This window comes from Mus musculus, chromosome 7 (genome assembly GCF_000001635.26).
Source record: "Mus musculus strain C57BL/6J chromosome 7, GRCm38.p6 C57BL/6J".
NCBI lineage: Eukaryota > Metazoa > Chordata > Mammalia > Rodentia > Muridae > Mus > Mus musculus.
The window spans coordinates 46,823,931-46,841,909 of NC_000073.6; the positions used below are offsets into that span (position 1 = coordinate 46,823,931).

Here is a 17,979-nt window from a genome sequence, read left to right on the forward strand (position 1 = left end):
TCTTGTGTCAGCTCCTGCCTCTGCAAACAACTGCAGGTGTTTGGATTAGACCCTGCAAAAGCAGAGCCTTCTCCACCGGCTTTGCTCCTTTAACTGGACACCCACCACTTGTAGTTTCTCATTCTGAGGAAGGTTAGCAAACTCAGGTGATGCCCAGGGACTGCCTCTGACGCCTCCTCCTCCTCCTTCTTCTTTTCTCTTTTCTTTTTTTTTTTTTTTTTTTTGTTTTTTTTGGTTTTTTTGGTTTTTGTTTTTTCGAGACAGGGTTTCTCTGTGTAGCCCTGGCTGTCCCAGAACTCACTCTGTAGATCAGACTGGCCTTGAACTCAGAAATCGCCTGCCTCTGCCTCCCAAGTTCTGGGATCAAAGGCGTGCGCCACCACTGCCTGGCTGCCTCTTCTTTTATGTATATTTGCAAGCTGTATATTTTTTAATGGTCTCAGTATATAGTCCCTGCTGTTGTCTGCCTCTGTAACTCAGACTTGCCTGCTTCTGCCTTCAGAGCACTGAGATTAAAGGCCTACAGCTGCCACCACCATCAGCCTGATGTAGCTCTGGATGTCATTAATTAGGTTAGGATTCCTCAAACTCAGGAATCCACCTGCTTCTGCCTCCAGAGTGCTGGGACTAAAGTCCTGTGCCACCCCACCCAGCTTATCACACTGATTATTTTAATAGCATTTCTACCGGAGAAGGTGTCCTCGATAAACTCCAAACTGGTAAAGGAAAAGAGGCCATATCGCTTTACACCTTCACAGTGTGCTTTTCAAATGTCACTAACACAGCTTACTCAGAATGATTTCAGTAAAAAAAAAAAAAAAAAAAAGGTTTGAAATGATGTCTTTGGGATAGGCAAGCATAAGCAAAACTGGAGTGTTGTTAGAGAAAATGATACAGCAATAGGTATGGTGGCACACCTTTAATCACAGGCAGAGGCACATAGAGCTCTTGAGTTGATCAGCCTGGTCTACAGAGCGAGTTTCAGGACAGCCAGGGCTGCGAAGAAATAAAGACAGAATGGTGCTCACAAAGGAGCTTAAGAAAAGGCAAGTTGGGGCTGGTGAGATGGTTCAGTGGGTAAGAGCACCCGACTGCTCTTCTGAAGGTCTGGAGTTCAAATCCCAGCAACCACATGGTGGCTCACAACCATCCGTAACGAGATCTGGTGCCCTCTTCTGGAGTGTCTGAAGACAGCTACAGTGTACTTACATATAATAAATAAATAAATCTTTAAAAAAAAAAAGAAAAGGCAAGTTAGGGAACTGGTGTAGACACCATTAACATTTTTTGCCATACAGGATAGATCGTTTCTGTAATCCCAGCACTCAAGGTGGAAACAGGAGAGTCCAGAGCCCCAGTTCTGTCTGAGCTGCACAGTAAACCTCAGAACATCCCAGCTTAGCCTTGGAGGTTAAAGCTTTATGGTGGAAGTCATTCACTCTAGGGAGGATCCCTTTCCAAGACTCCAACTGCCAGAGGAGCAAGGAAAGTTTATTCAAATTGGAGACTTGGGTGTAGCAGAGTCCAGAAAGAGATATCAGGGTGGGGGCTGATAGTTGTAAGTGAAGGTCTTACCATATAGCTTAGGCTAATCTGGAACTCACTGTGCAGAGAGGCCTCAAACTAATAGTGTCCTCTCTGCCTCTTGAGTGCTGGAGTTAACAGACCTGAGCTACCATACCTGGCTTGGAAAAGTGTCTCTAATTCCGATTGTAAATGGCTTTGTATACCCAAGTGAGAAACCTGAACCCTATGTGTTAGGCATGGTAAAAATGGAAGAAAAGCGTTGAGTATGAAGTTGTTTGTATAAGATCTATATGGTGAGTATGTGGGTGTATCTGTGGATGGTAGTGATTGAAGTAAAGGGCTGGCGGGCAGGGAAGCCAGAATCCGCCATGCTTTGGAGTCATTGGACTAGGAAGGTTAGGAAATGGAGCCCTGTAAGCAGAGTGGAAAGGGTCACTTCAGGAGCTGGGAGAATGTAGATTGTATAGCACGTCATGCCAGAGAGCCTGGATTTAATCCCAGCACTTGGGAGGCAGGTGGATTTCTAAGTTCGAGGCCAGCCTGGTCTACAGAAAGTTCCAGGACAGCCAGGGCTACACAGAGAAACCCTGTCTCAAAAACCAAAACAAAAACAAAACATCCTAGGCCTGGTGATGCCCTATAAGCACTTGAGAAGGTGGAGGCAGGAGAATTGGAAGTTCTCAAGAGCTACTTGAGACACTTATCTTCAAAAAACACCCTTATGTGACCATGCCTCTGGAGTGTGAAGGAATGAAGGGAGGGAGGTCTTCTACGCTATGTCTATCTTCTACATTAAATAGTTTAGCTTTGGGATCCCTTTAAGGTATGGCTCCAGCACTTAAGAGTACATAATGCTCTTCCAGAGGACCTGAGTTCAATTCCCAGCACCAGGTCGGGCGGCACAGCACCTGTCTGTCAGCTCAGCTCCAGGGGAACCCTGTACCTCTGACCTTGGGAGGCACCTGCAGCTGTGCACATGCACACACATAATTACAAATCATTTTTTAGCCAGCACCTTTAATCCCAGCACTTGGGAGGCAGAGGTAGGCGGATCTCTGAGTTTGAGGCCAGTCTGGTCTACAGTGAAATTCTATGACAGTCAGTGCTATACAGAGAAACTCTAGACCAGACTGGCCCCAAACTCAGAGCCTCTACCTCCCAAGTGCTAGGATTAAAGCATGAGCCACCATCACCTGGCAGAGTTTGTGTGTGTGTGGTAGGTTTTTTTTTATTTGTTTGTTTGTTTGTTTTAATGAACTTGAGAAGCTGGAGAGATGGTTCAGCGGTTAAGAGCACTGACTGCTCTTCCAAAGGTCCTGAGTTCAATTCCCAGCAACCACATGGTGGCTCACAACCATCTATAACAAGATCTAGCGTCCTCTTCTGGAATGTCTGATGACATGGTGGCGCACGCCTTTAATCCCAGCACTTGGGAGGCAGAGGCAGGCAGATTTCTGAGTTCGAGACCAGCCTGGTCTACAAAGTGAGTTCCAGGACAGCCAGGGCTACACAGAGAAACCCTGTCTCCGAAAAAAAAAAAAAAAAGAAGAAGCTTAACCACTGAAAAGCCCAATATCACCCCAAGTTTCTGGATGGTAATGGCAGTTAACAGGGCTGTCAGAACACGTAACTGCTATATCTCACTTCTTAGTCAAAGCAGCCAGTGACGCAGAGGATCCTGAAGATTGTTCTATAGATTAGAAGTGATTTGCTGTTAGATGGCTCAGTGGTTAAGAGCGCTGCTGCCCTGGCAGGACCCAAGTTTGTTTGTTTCCCAGAAGCCACGTGGCCGCTCAGAACTGTTAGTTCCAGGGTTCTCCTGTGAGCACCAGCATATACGTGGTGCACTTACTCGCAGGCGGAACACTTCGTGCACATAAAACAAATAGTAAGTTAGCTGATGGTTTGGGAAGCGTGTCTTACCTTCTGCAAAGAAGCCGATACAGCTAACTAAGGTTCTTAAGATTAGTCTGAAATCATACTCGGTGGCTTTGTGATTTTTCCTTCGTTCTGGAAAGGTAATGAATTGCTGATTACCCGGGAAGTAACTTCCTGCGCTGCATACACTAGAGCCAGGTTGGAAAGCTGCCAGTTTTAAACTTAGGTCCGCAGTCTCCGGTGTCAGGTCTTGCCTGGGATTCCTCAGGGTTACCTCTGCCCTTTCCCAGTTTAGCTTGTTCAAGACTCAGCTGTTTGAGTTCTGGAGGCCAGGGCAGTCTTAGTTATTTTCAGCTCTTAAACTGTCCAGAGCTGGGGCATTACCTTAACCTGATTAAGGCATGATTAGCCGTGCGTGTGATCCACCTCCCTGTTTGGAGGTGGATTAAAGTCACCAACGAAGAGACTGGAAACCTTGCCATCTAGTGGTTCTCAAACTTGATAGTCACAGAACTTTGTTTCAGTACAGTCTTTCACTTACTTGTGACAGATCCAGCCCCTTGCCTGACAGGGTGGCACACCTGTCATCCTAGCACTAGGGAGGCAGAGGCAGAAGGAACACTGCAAATTTCAGGCCAGCCTGACCTTTATCATGAGTGCTGGGCTATCCAGGGCCATATGGCCATGCCTTGTCTTCTTTCAAAACAGGAGCTCCTCCCACCCTCCCAAAGCAACACAGCATGAACTGCCTCCCCAGACCCCTGGCCACCACTCCTTTGAAGTGAGGGAAGTTGGAAGAACAGGTAAATTTTGTATAAAATTTTACGTAGCTGTTATCACGGGAATAAATAGTAAACATGCAGACCTAAGTCCCGGTGCACCAGTTACAGTAAAGCATGAGCAAATCAAACAAGGCTCACCTCCATGCTGGTCATAGTCAAGAAATGCACGTGCCTTCTTAAGGTCTGCTATCAACTCAGCCTCACTAGATGTCAGTAGACTCCAAAGGCCTTCAGCACTCTCCAATGTCTTCCTCTCTAGGAGCTAGTAAAGAACAGAGCTGTGAAATACTTATTACTGCCCAATAATGTTCACTTTAAAAACCTTTAAAAGCGCTGGGTGTGGAGGCGTAAGCTTGTAATCCCAGCACCAGAGAGACAGCGAGGAAGGTCAGGACTTCAAGACCATCCTCTGGGGAGCTGGTGAGATGGCTCAGCAGGTAAGAGCACCTGGCTGCTCTTTCAAAGGTCCTGAGTTCAAATCCCAGCAACCACATGGTGGCTCACAACCATCCATAATGAGAGCTGACTCCCTCTTATGTTGTGTCTGAAGACAGCTACAGTGTACTTACATATAGTAAATAAATAAATCTTAAAAAAAAAAAAAAAAAGACCATCCTCTGTACGGGCTATAGTTTTTATTGTCAGCTTGACACAAGCCGGGTTCCTTTTGAAAGAGGGACCCTCAACTGAGAAAATGTCCCTATTCTACTGGCCTGTGGGTAACCTGTGATGAATTTTCTTTATTGGTGGTGGCGGACCCAGCTCACTGTGAGTGGGGCCACCCTGCACGGCCCTGTTCCTGTAAGACAGCAGGCTGAGACAGCCAGTAAGTAGCACTCCTCCATGGCCTCCGCTTCAGTTCCTGCTTCCAGGTTGCTTCTCTACTTGAGTTCCTACCGGATCCCCTCGTTGATAGACTATTAATATGAAATGTAAGACAAAGTAAACCGTTTCCTCCTCAAGTTGCTTTTGGTCATTGTTGTATCCCAATAGAAACTCAAACACTAGAAAGGTACACTCTGCTACATAGTAAGATTGGGGACAACCTAGGTTACTCTAGGTTACTATGAGACTCTGTCTTTTTTTTTTTTTTAAAGGGGGGGCATCATTTGTATCTATTTATTTTTTATTTTACTTTATTTTTTGGCTTTTTGAAACAGTGTTTCTCTATGTAGCCCTGGCTGGCTATCCTGGACTTCACTCTGTAGACCAGACTGGCAAACTCTCAGAGATCCACCTGCTTCTGCCTCCTGAGTGCTAGGACTAAAGGCATGTAACTCATTTTTTAAGATGCACTGTCATAGTGTGTGAAGTAGGAAAACTCTCTTTGCTTACCCTGACCTAGGTCTCATGCTGGCTCTAATGCTCCACACTTCCTTACAGACAGTTTTCTCAGTACTTGAGTTCTTTGTTCTAACTAGAAACCTGAGGTGTTCAGACACAGAGACCTATGCCCATGGCCCTTTAGATAATGCTTGGCAAAGAGGCTCGACCCTAACCGGGCGTGGTGGTGCACGGCTTTAATCCCAGCACTTGGGAGGCAGAGGCAGGCGGATTTCTGAGTTCGAGGCCAGCCTGGTCTACAAAGTGAGTTCCAGGACAGCCAGGGCTACACAGAGAAACACTGTCTCGAAAAACCAAAAAAAAAAAAAAAAAAAAAAAAAAAAAAAGAGGCTCGACCCAGAAGAGGAATCCGATAGCGGCCCTGCCTTTCCCAGCCAGACTCTGGTGAAGTTTGGACCTATCCATTGACATTCCATTTCCGGCACCTGTTCTTACTGGCGTCCAGGCTCAAACAGATCCTTGGCCTTTTGTTTGTACCAACAAATCCTTACTGTTCTACATTGAAACCCAGAGAGTGGGGAGCAGAGAGAAGTGTGCCAGCGGGCCTCTGGGAGTAACGGAGTTAGCCTTGGCTGCAGACGAGACGTGGCATCCCAGAGCTGTCCAACAGGGCACAGACTCTGGACTCGGTTATTTGGATTCCAGTCCCAACTACTGTAGCTCACTGGCTGTGTGACCTTGAGCAGTTTACCCAGCCCGCCCACGCCTGTGCTTGTTCTACAGAAACCATCTGATGGTCCCTAAGGGACAGGCCTGAAGCACTGTGAACTCGCTGTTCACCTGAGGAACCTCACGAGAGTAAAGCACGTCGTGGGTGACGCCTGGCACTGGGGATGGACCTTGGGTAAACCGCTTGCCTGTGAGACCGGAGGCCATAGTTCACTCCCCAGCAATAATGAGGGAGAAATGGGATGTTAACAGGAAAGCCACCTGGACATAACGGGGTCTACAGGACGTGTTTTCAAGACCATAACTACAGGCTTCAGCTCCCATGTCCTGAGACCTAAATATGGGAATTTCTTATGAAAACAATAACATAGGCAAGAAGGAAAATGTCTTGCAGAACAAACAATTTTTCAGTTTCCATGAATAGATAAAGAAAAATCTAACATTAAAAAGAATAGTTTAACATTCAGAGCTCAGACCGTAGAGTTGGGGCACCTGAGTTCACAGTGCAGTGACTTAATCTGATGGTGCTTTCCGTACTCAGGGCATGGTAGCAGTACTCACAGATTTACTGGGAAGATTAAATAAGCTAATAAATATGAGGCCCTTCACTTAGTGTCTAGCCTCAAATGAGAGGCCCCTAGTGTCCTGTTGACTACTAGTTATTGCTTCTCCAGGCTGCAGGTCAAAGCCTATTCGCTCTGCCTGCTGTGATGGCGACATTGGTGGAGAGCTAACTTTTTTCTTTGCACAGCTATGCATGTGCATAATTTAAAAGGTCAAAGGGGCCAAAGGCACATGTGAACGCGTCGTGTCTGCTGACCTCCGGCCCCGCCCCTTGTCACTTCACAGTCAGCCACTTCAGCCTGCCAAGCTACTATTCTTCATTCAGTTTCCTTATCTCCTGACTACCATGGCAGCTGGTTCTGCTCTCAAACCCCACTTCCTTTCCTCTCTCAAGAGTCACTTCACAGACTTTTTCAATAAACAACAGTATACTTTTCTTAAGCAAAAGGGTAAAAGGGCCCTGTCACCTTTAAACTGACTAATTTGAGGGGCTTACTGAAGGACTGTTGCATGGAGAGTAACCACAGACGTACATAACCCAAGTCTAGGCCTGGACAGTGATTGGAAAAGGTGTCACCAAGACAGAAGATGCCAAGAAGAGTTAAGGGCACAGTCTACCATGCTCCCTCAGGCTGGATACCCTCCCATTCTCCACACTTGCATGGGATGAGTTTCTGTGTGCTCTGTTCCGTTCCGGTCAGTCCCCACACCCCTGAGTGATGTGAGAGACCAGCATTGCAGCTGACCGGGGTGCCTTCGCCTTCTCAAAACCCTAGCTTCCCCTTTCCGTTTGAATGAGATAGGTTTTGTTTTTGTTTTTGTTTTTTTTTCCAGAGCTTGGGAGCCAGCCTCTGCTCTCTCTCTCTCTCTCTCTCTCTCTCTCTCTCTCTCTCACACACACACACACAAACACACACACACAGCTCAGAAGGGTCGAGTTTAATGGCTAAACACTGCTCTCCCACCCAGGCCAGACCCTCCACTGTCAGTATTATGGGGCTAGCCTCGGATTTTCATCTGGGGAATAGAAACCTGAATGCTAGCTTTCTAAGCAGGCGTCACCTAGGGAAGAGGGTGGTGTATATACAATCTCCATAAGCTAGTTGCCCTACAGTGATAATATCAAAGCTCTTAGGGGCTCCCGTGGTAGAGAGCTTGCCTAACGTGCAGGAAGCCCTGGTTCAGTTTTGAGCACCACACAAACCAGGCATGGTGGTACACAGCGGTAATCAGCACACGTTGGAGGTGGAAGCAGGAGGGTCAGGAGTTCAAAGGCATCCTCCTCAGCTACGAAGCAAGTTTGAGACTGCCCTAGGGTACGTTGGGCCATTTAAAAAAATAAATAAATAAACTCACTGACTAGCTTATGCTTGTAAGCTCCTCACCAACCCAGTGTTTTCTAAAGAATGTAGGCACAATTCAGCATTAAGAATAGTAAGTGCAGCCGGGCAGTGGTGGAGCACACTTGGGAGGCAGAGGCAGGCGGATTTCTGAGTTTGAGGCCAGCCTGGTCTACAGAGTGAGTGCCAGGACAGCCAGGGCTTGTATGAGACTTGTATGCAGAGGAGAGCTGCAAGTGAAACAGATACTTTAAAGAAGAGTGCTGCTGGACTGATGTAATCTCAAGAACAACAGACAGTGAGATCAAAGCAGACTTTAAGAACACATCTCCAACAGGAAAAGGAAACTGCTAGAGAAAGGGTGGGTCTACAGAACCAGGATAGCAGCAGCCATCCTCAAGACGGGGCGGTTGTTCCAGAGTCAGTACCATGAGCCACAATTCTCAAGCCTTCTTGCCCACCAATGCCGGACTTCCTCCAAGCTATGAGACAATCAAAGAGGAGTACGGGGTGACTGAGCTGGGGGAACCCAACAACTCAGCTGCTGTGAGGACCACTGTGATCAACATGCCCAGAGAGGTGTCGGTGCCTGACCATGTGGCCTGGTCCCTGTTCAGTACACTCTTCTTCAACGCCTGCTGCCTGGGCTTCGCTGCCTATGCCTACTCTAGGGACAGGAAGATGGTGGGCGATGTGATTGGAGCCCAGGCCCACGCCTCCACTGCCAAGTGCCTGAATATCAGCTCCCTGATCTTCAGCATCCTTATGGTCATTATCTGCATCATTATTTTCTCTATCACCTCTGTGGTAGTCTTTCAGTCGTTTTCACAAAGAACACCACATTCTAAGGATTCTAGCTGCCCTGAGCTCCATGGTCAACATCGGGCCCCCCCTACCCCCAAAGCTCGACCCTTTACCCTATGCGTATGCAAATGTTACATTCACCTATCTGTCCACAGTGGATTCAATAAAGTGCACGTGGTGGCAAACAAACAAACAAAAAACCACATCTCCAGCTCAGCGCTGGGGCTCTCCTACCCCTGGTCCCCCGACTGGAATAATATCTCTTTTTTTTTGTTTTGTTTTGTTTTGCTTTGGTTTGGTTTTTTAGTTTTTTGTTTGTCTGTTTGTTTGTTTGGGGGGTTTGTTTGTTTGTTGTTTTTTGGTTTTTCGAGACAGGGTTTCTCTGTGTAGTCCTGGCTGTCCTGGAACTCACTCTGTAGACCAGGCTGGCCTCAAACTCAGAAATCCACCTGCCTCTGCCTCCCAAGTGCTGGGATTAAAGGCGTGCGCCACCACGCCCGGCTGCAATAATATCTCTCAGGCCTGCAGAGCCAGCCTCCTGAGCAACCACTGAACTCTGCACCCTGTACAGAGGCTCTGATAAGCAGGCTGAGGATGTGGGAGGAGCTGGTAACTGACAGCTGGAAGCTTCCTTCTCAGCCTTACAGACAGCAGCTGAGACTGAGTCAAGCTGCCCTGACTAAACAGCAGCAGTTTGCTAGGCAGTGGGGTCAAAGGTCTCCTGGCTCTGTGAGTGTAGAAGCATGGTTCAAGTCAACATTCCACACAACCAAAAGGGATATGAAACGGGGATTAACGTTAACTGAACACCTACTAGGTGCCTAGATCTTTACTGTTAAGCGTCACAACAAGTTATAAAATGTCATTCTCATTCAGTGCCAACTCTACAAAAAGCAAGGAACTTGCCAAATTCTCCCAGGAGATGGCAGAACCAGGAATCCAACCCAGGACTTCATCAGGCCAGCCGTATGGAGTGAGTGTGGTGTCAGAGACCTGTGTCTTGCTCTCCTTGCTCTGTGGACAAGTATATGGCTGCATTGTCCTAATCAGGTGATTGCAAGCGTGATTGCAAGGCATGGCCTTTTCTGCAGAAATGCCTTTCTGGACTTTTGTGAGGGGCAGAGACCAGCCAATGTGTAGCAATAACCATAAACACTCATACACTCATGCACTTACATCAGAGATTAGGGACTCACTCCATAAACAGAACGGAAACAGGAAGCCCAAACCTGTACTATAGGGCACTGGGACTGCGTTATAGTCATTAAGGTCTGTTCCTCCTTAAGAATCAAAAAACATAACAGAAATACGGGGAGGGCGGGCTCTAGGGGAGCCCTCCCCTGAGCCATCCATTGGAACAGATCTTGGTGCAGGACCAAGAACTCTGAGCTTGAAGAGATGCAAATTGCCAGGAGTTGGAGTCTAGCCTGAACTACAGAGTAGTGGCTAACCTGGGCTAGAGAGTCAGATCCTGCCTCTGAAGTAAGTAAGTGAATAAATACGTAAGACTCGAGTAACAGATAAACTCTAGAAAAGTGGCCACAAATTCCCCTCCAACTCATTTCCTACAGGACCGAGTGGCTTCATGAGCAATCAACCCCCACCAGTGTTGTCTTTTCCTTAAATGTAGCTGGGCCAGGCTTGCTGGTGCACACCTTTAGTTCCAGCACTTGAGATCTGTATGAGTTTCAGGTAAGTCTGCTTTACATATCGTGTTCCAGGCCAGTCAGAGCTACATAGTGAGACCTTATCTCAAAAACAAAACAAACAAAAATCAAATAATAGTAATAATAATAATGCAACTATGAGTTAGGGCTGTAACTTTTCTTATTTCATGGATATAAAATATTTACTGTGATAAATGACTTGCCTAGAAGCCCAGGACAGTGGACTAAAGTCTGTCTGGCCCCTCCTTCCAAGATCAACTCTGTGGTAATTAGTGACCAGACTCCTGGGGGACCGTGCAGGGGGTTGGGGCCTACTGCCTGTACCTCCCTGTCCCCTGGAAAGCGATGAGCTCTTCCTAATGTGCAGAAGAGGAGCCTTGTCTATATTCTCAGAAATCTAGTAATAAGAGAGAGAGAGAGAGAGAGAGAGAGAGAGAGAGAGAGAGAGAGAGAGAAATGGGGTAGAGGACCTTCATCACAGGGTTGGCCCCCTGGGCTCTGTATTACCCATGAACCCTGTGTTGTACCCCGAGGCCCTGAGCTCCGGACAGGCCTGGAGTCACCCCCCCCCCCCGCCCCGCCCTGCATGTCCCCCTCCTGGGCTTTGCATCCCCCTCTAAGCCCTGAGTCCTCCTTCTGGTGCCCTGCATTCTACCCAAGGCCCTACATCCGCCATCCCCTAGTGAGTTCCCCACTGAGCCCTGCATCCCCCAGTCCTGGGCCCTGCATCCCCGCTCCCTGGGGACCTTCATGTCCCTGGGCCCTGCATCCCGCACCTCGCCCTGTAAGTTTGATGACCAGCATTGCTGGCAGGAGCTGTTCTTGGTGCTCACTTGGACCAGCACATTCCTGCTGCCTCGCTCAGTGAATGAGCAGCCTCCGGGCAGCTGTGTCCTCTGTCAGCCATCAGCCTTCAGCCTTCAGCCTCATCGTTGTTGCTTTTTCTGCTTCGTTAGATTTCTGAGAGGCTCTTCAGCGAGGCCTGGCAGTTCCCTTGGGAACTGTTAAGAGGCACTGTCTCTGCTCTGGGTTTTGTTTGTTTGTTCGTTTTGGCTTATTTTTTTTTCCTTCTTGTTTTGTCTTGCTCTTCTGAGACAGTTTTATATAGCCCAGGCTGGCCTCAGACTCTGTATAGCCAAGAATGACGTCTTCTATCTCCTCCTGCCTCCACCTCCCCAGGCTGTAATCACAGGTGTGTAACCCCGCTATGTGGTGCTGAGGGATTGAGCCTTGAGCTACATCCACAGCCCTATGCCCGCCCTTACTAGAGGCCTGGTCCCACAAAGGGCGCATGCCAGGATACCACATGGATTTCATGTCACTGAAGCCTGGCTCCAGCATATCTGACTTTGTCACCTTACCTAAAATTCTAATCCTGTGAAACGGGTGACATTCCCTACTCAACAGAGGGACCATAATAAACAAATTAGATTTAAAAGAGTTATTACATATGAAATCTTCACTAAGTATAAGGGACTACGCATCTTTTCTTAATTTTTTACTTAATCTATTGTGTGTGTCCATGCTTGTGGGTGTGCAAGCACAGGCAAAAGTGTGGAGAGATCAGAGAGCAACGTTTGCTTGTTTGTGGATTTTTTTTAATGTGTATGGGTGTTTTGCCTGCGTGTATATCTGTGCACCATATGTGCAGTGCCCTCAGGGATCAGAAAAAAAGGAGGGGGGCATTTGATTTCTTGGAACTGGAGTTACAGACAGTTGTGAGCCACTATGTGGGTGCTGGGAATCGAACCTGGGTCCTCAGAAAGAACAGCCAGTGCTCTTGGGAGCTGGCTCTCCAGCCACCTTATGGGATCTGATGTGGGGATCAAACTCAGGCCATAGTGTCTGAGAGAGAGTGTCTCAGCCACTCACTCCACTGCCTTCCTTGCTGGCCTTGTTCTCTCGCAATCCTTACATGGTCCTGACCCATGAGGGTTGCTCTCCTGGTATGTGAATCTCTGGAAGGAAGCCTTGTCTGCAGAGACTGACAGAACCACAGTGCTGTGGAGAAGGAGGTATGCTGCTGGTCCAGGAGTTAGCTGCCTTATCTTGGGCTACTTCTAGCCCGCTGGAACAGCCGTTCCCAGTCCACCTCTGTGCCAGACAAAGATCTAATGACTAATGGATAGCTTCCACCAGTCAAACAGCTCAGACAGTGGTCCTGACCTAGCTAGCCCACTCCACCACACCCATCATGCAGTATCTACCTCTCTGGCGTACCCACCAAAGAATTTTCAACTCGTTTTGATGTATGATTTTATTTGTTCTGTAAGACTGCTTGCTTCCATGTTGGAACATGGATTTGAGGTATCCCACATCTGTGTTCCCAGGCTAGGGCCACTCAAATGGTTCCAGAATAAACTCCCTCTTATTCCCTTTAAGAGGAGAGCTGTGGTTTTTTTTTTTTTTTTTTTTTTTCTATCAGCAACAGAATAAGAACAACAACAACAACAAAAAAAAAAAGCAGCAGGTGGTGGTGGTGGCACACACCTTTAATCCCAGCACTTGGGAGGCAGCGGCAGGTGGATCTCGTGTGAGTTTGAGACCAGCCTGGTCTACATAAGAAGTTCCAGAACATCCCTGTCTTGAAAAACAAACAAACAAACAAAAGAATAATCACAAATAACTTAAAGCTGTTTGTGGTGATGGCTGTGCCTGTAATCCTGAGATGGATTACTGGAGACTAAGGAGTTTATTACAAGATTTATTAATGCTATGGATAGACAGACAGATGGTCAACAGCGTGGCAGGGCCTCTGAGGGATGTTTAAGCCCCAGCACTAGAGACAGACATATGTCAGGGTCTCTGAAGGGACACAAGAGCCTGTGAAGCCGAGGGGGTGGTGGGGGAGGCTCCTCTTGTCCCTCCTGAGGGTGAGGAGATTCACAGCTTGGGTAGACAGCCTTTGTGACACCCCGTAGGGAGAGGCCGGAAGCGAGCAGCAGGAGTGTGGGCCTACATTTTACCAACAATACCCTTTGATGTCAACTCACTTGCCAGGTGAGCAATCCCATCTACAGTGCCCCAGTAGGTGCCTGCCAATACCTTAGGCCACCTGGAGAACCAGTGACTAGATTCTGACCCGGAGTTCTTACTTCAGGAGGTGGAGGCAGGAGAATCAGAGTTCAAAGACATAGCAAGGCCGTGTCTCCAAAATAATAATAATAATAATAATAATAAAGAATAAATAAACAAAATAAAAATAATTCAAAACAAGCAGGGTGCTGGTGGTGCCCGGCACATCTTTAATCCCAGCAGAGGCAGACGGATTTCTGAGTTCGAGGCCATCCCTACAGACAACACAACAACCAGCTCTGCACAGAAACTCTGTGTCAAAAAACAAACTACTACTACTACTACTACTACTACTACTACTACTACTGATAATTCAGAACAGCTCAAATCCGTGCTTTACTCTAAAGAGTGGAGAACCCCCATTTTCTGGGGAGAGCCCAGCTCCTCTGAGGTGTTCCCCAGCCCTTTAGTATGTCAATTAACAGCCTGTAGAGACCCAAATCCTCCTCCCTGCGGGTCTCTAACGTCTCTAATCCAGATGTCTGCTTCTGGATTAGAACCCAAAGAACCGGTCAAACAAAGACACAGCTTGCTTCCCCCGAGGGACTGGGAAAGAAGTTGAAGAGGAAGAGAAGGCAGGCCCCGGAAGGAAGCAGGGGAGCTGGGAATTGCTGGATCCACACCGCCTGGGCAGAAGCAGCTCAGACCTATTTTCTGCCTCCTCCACGGCTAGAAGCCAAGGAGACAGGCACAAGAGGAGCCCAGCCCTCTGTTTCTATTGGGCTTCCTTCCCCTCCTCTCACTCCCACCCCTGGAGGAGTCGACTTGCCAACCATGGTGCAGATTGGTTTGACTTGACACACACTCTCCCCTCCCCCCCCCCGCCCCTTTCCCCCTCCCTCTCTTCCTCCTTCCCTCCCCTGCTGATCACTTTCTCCCTAGTCTTTCATTCCACCCTGCTTAGCAGACCTGCTGAGAGCCTGGCGTCCCTCTTCAGCCCCGGACCGTTTGATGGAACAGGGGTGGAAAAATTCTGGATGTTGGCCTAAGAATTGCAGACCATCTCCAGTCATCCTCATTTCCACATCCAGGGGACAAAGTCTAAAGCCAACTAACAGAGTGGAGTTTTAACTTTCACCCATTGCCCTGAAAAAGTTTAAACACCAGAGCCTACCAAGAGGCCACCTCCAAAAACAAAACAAAACAAAACAAAACAAAACAAAACAAAACAGAACAGAACAAAACACCAGTTTCTAGCCTTCCTCATTTCAGATCTTCCTCAAATAACTCCTGCTGGGTCTGAGGTCTTCAGGACAACCTGTTGATTAACAGTCTCAAATACTGGTGATGGTAGGGTGTGTGAGCCACAGCCAAACTCCGGATCTACAAGGAAGCCCTACGAGTATGCAAGCACTGATCCAAGCAGGAAGGCAAGAAGCTGTGAGCTCTAGTTGTCATGGAGATGCTGGCAGAGCTTGGGCCCATCTGCGGTTGACAAGCAGCCTCTTTAAGAAGCGGGGAGGAGGGACTTGGGTGCTGGAGAGCCAGCTCTGCTTGGGGCTAAAGGACCTGGGGAGGTAGCCTCTAGGTCAGCAGCCTTAATAGCTGGGGTGTGGCCTCCTGGCAGAGCAAATCCTCAATGCCCAATTGCCACCCCTACTCCCAAGCAAGGACTGCGGCAGGAGGCCCGGTACAGTGGAAAAAACCAGAAGCCAGAGACCGGCAACGGAGCCACACCCAGAGACCAGGGAAAAGTCCAGGCTTGCAGATTCATCAGAGAAAGCCCAAGACTGGGTCTGAGACTGTAACCTCTGAGTTACCTCCAGTGGTCTGAGCACTTCTCTTCCCTTCTCTGGGTCCCCCTGAATGAATAATGTCCTCCTCGGAGGACCAAGTGAAGCAGAGCCACATGTCCCTCTGATTTGATGAGTATAGACAGGTCCAAGCTATGAAGAGCTTTGAAGCGTCTGTCTCTTATGTAACTACAGCTGGGGGATCAGGAACCTTCAGGTGTGCTTAGGCATAGCCTTAAGCTGCAAGCATTTGCACAATAGGCAGGGCTTGCACACACTCGTGGGTCATATAAGATTAAGGAGGGGCCAGGAAAGGGCGGCTGACTAGATGACCTCAAAGTACCCTTGTGGCCTAGTGAGCTGCCTGGACCTTCCTGCCACAGCCCTGGGAAATTCTGCTGGGCAGGAACGGTTGGTCACCTTTGCCCTTGGATATCTCCAGAGCAAAGGACGATGACTTCCACCCCTACCCCACCCCCGCTGTCCTTCCAGGTAGCTCAGCAGGGAAGTCCAGGCAGCAGCGTTGCCCAAGGAAAGCTAGTATAGATGTTTGAAAGGCTTCTGGTGTTTCTCAGTTGTGTGAGCTGAAGCTGTTAAATATTTTTGTGCTTCGGTAACGTCAATAAAGGTTCAAATTCCTATTCTGGTTTCTGAACTGGGGTAAAAATGATTTGACAGTGAATGGGGGGAGGGAGGGGCGGGTTGGATGTGACACAACTGATAGGGTGCCTCCATCATGCAAGCCCTGTGTTTCATTGCTAGTATTATATACGGGTGGTGCACACCTGTAGTCACAAGACTCAGGGTGTGGAGGCAATAGAAGCAGAAGCTTAAGGTCGGTCAGGGTTACATAAGTGAGTTCAAAGCCAGCCTGGGATAAATGAGACCCTGTATATATATATATATATATGAATGCATGGGAAAACCATCAGGAGCCATACACAAAGGACGCAGTGAATGGAATGTGTTTTTTTTCCAACAGAGCCTTCTCCACAGCCTGTGGTCTCTGCTGTAAGCACCTGGGCTTCCCTTTAACCCCTCTTAGCGAAATCCTAGGCTGAGAAGCAGAAGCAGAGGACCTTAGGTCCTTAGGACCACTACAAAAAGGTTAAACTGCCTTCTAGGGCAGGAGACCTCTGAGCATGCTCAGGGAGCAGGGACGCATGCGTCATGGCTAGCTAGAACCTGCTTTCTGAGACCGGACCACATAAGTGTTGTGTAAACAGTTTAAAGGAAAGGCAGCCAGCAGTCTCACAGCTCAGCCCTTGTCCCTTCCCATTTGCAACCCCAGGAAATGACAAATAGACTTCTAGGACTGTATTCATACTTTTAATTGGATTTGATCCCCTAGTATTTCTCAATAATTTACCATTGTTTCTTTGAGCCAAGTCTTAGAATAGGGTCTTATCAAGAAATCTCCTGAGTCCCCACCCCCACTAGCCTAGCTAGCCTCAAGATCCCTACATAGCTTAGATTGCCTTTGAACTCCTGATCCTTCTGTCTCCAACTGCAAAGGGCTAGGATTGTTCATGTGTGCCACCTTGCCTGCTCAACAAGACAGGGCTCCTGACACCCACACCCACCTACCAGTGTCCCCTCTTCAACAAGCTGCACACTCATCTTTGTTCCTGTCACCCAAAGTAACAGAAGGAAAGACTGTCGCAGCTGTCCACGACCCTCCCTGCTGTGGTTAGGCAAGGGACATCTTTTGGTATGGAAACCCACACGGGGGACTGACTGGCAGGACTTGGGACTCCCTCTGCAGCACTGACCTCAGTCTGAAAGTTACTTGCATCCTTGTGACAGTGTTTTTCTGGGACCTGCTAACCAGGACATCTCAGGAAGACATGCATGGATCTGAGCTTTCCCCCAGGAGTAAGTGGTTGGGAGGGACCAGAGTTGGAGATGGAGTCTCTCGTATGGAACCTCAGAGAAGAGAGAGGAAAAGGCCAAGTCCCAAAAGAAAACAGAGGTGCCATTTATCGCAGGCCTGGAAGAGCAGAGGGCAGAGGGGGAGGAGAAGTTAACAGGACCCTACGGGGTGTGTCATCCAGACCCCAGGGGGTGGCACCAGGAAAGCCAGAGGGGTGGTTAGGCTGGGAACTGGGGGAGGGGGCTTGTGACACAAAGCAGTTTCTTGGGACAGGTGCCATTCTCTCACTTGAGAGGAGGGAGGGAGGGAGAGAGGAGAGAGAGGAACCTCTACTTTGGCTCGTACACAGCACTCCCTAGCAGGTCAAGGACGGAGACAGATGAGATTCTCTGCATCTTGGGCCCTGCAATTCAGGAAAGTCATCGGCCTTGCCGTCATGGAGAAGGCGAAAACAGGCAGGCTGCCAGTGAGTGTTCAGAGGGGCTTCTGGGTGTGGAGGGTTGCGTCAGGGAAATGTATGTCCCCTACAGATGACAGATGTGGCTCCTCACGAGTCCTTGCGTGTGTGCTGTGTATGGTCACCACACAAGGTGCCATCTTTCCCACGACCTTGTTCCGGTCATCTTGTTTTCACCCCATCTTTCGTGCTCTTTAGAAACTTTAGTGACTTCCGGCCACCAAAACCTGAATAGAAGAAAGCACACCTAACTGTCTTAGCCTGGC

The 17,979-nt window shown here is 48.4% G+C and overlaps 1 pseudogene; it reads left to right on the forward strand.

Annotated features, from left to right (window-relative positions):
* Gm5331 (predicted gene 5331) lies at positions 8,534-8,961 on the forward strand (annotated as a pseudogene).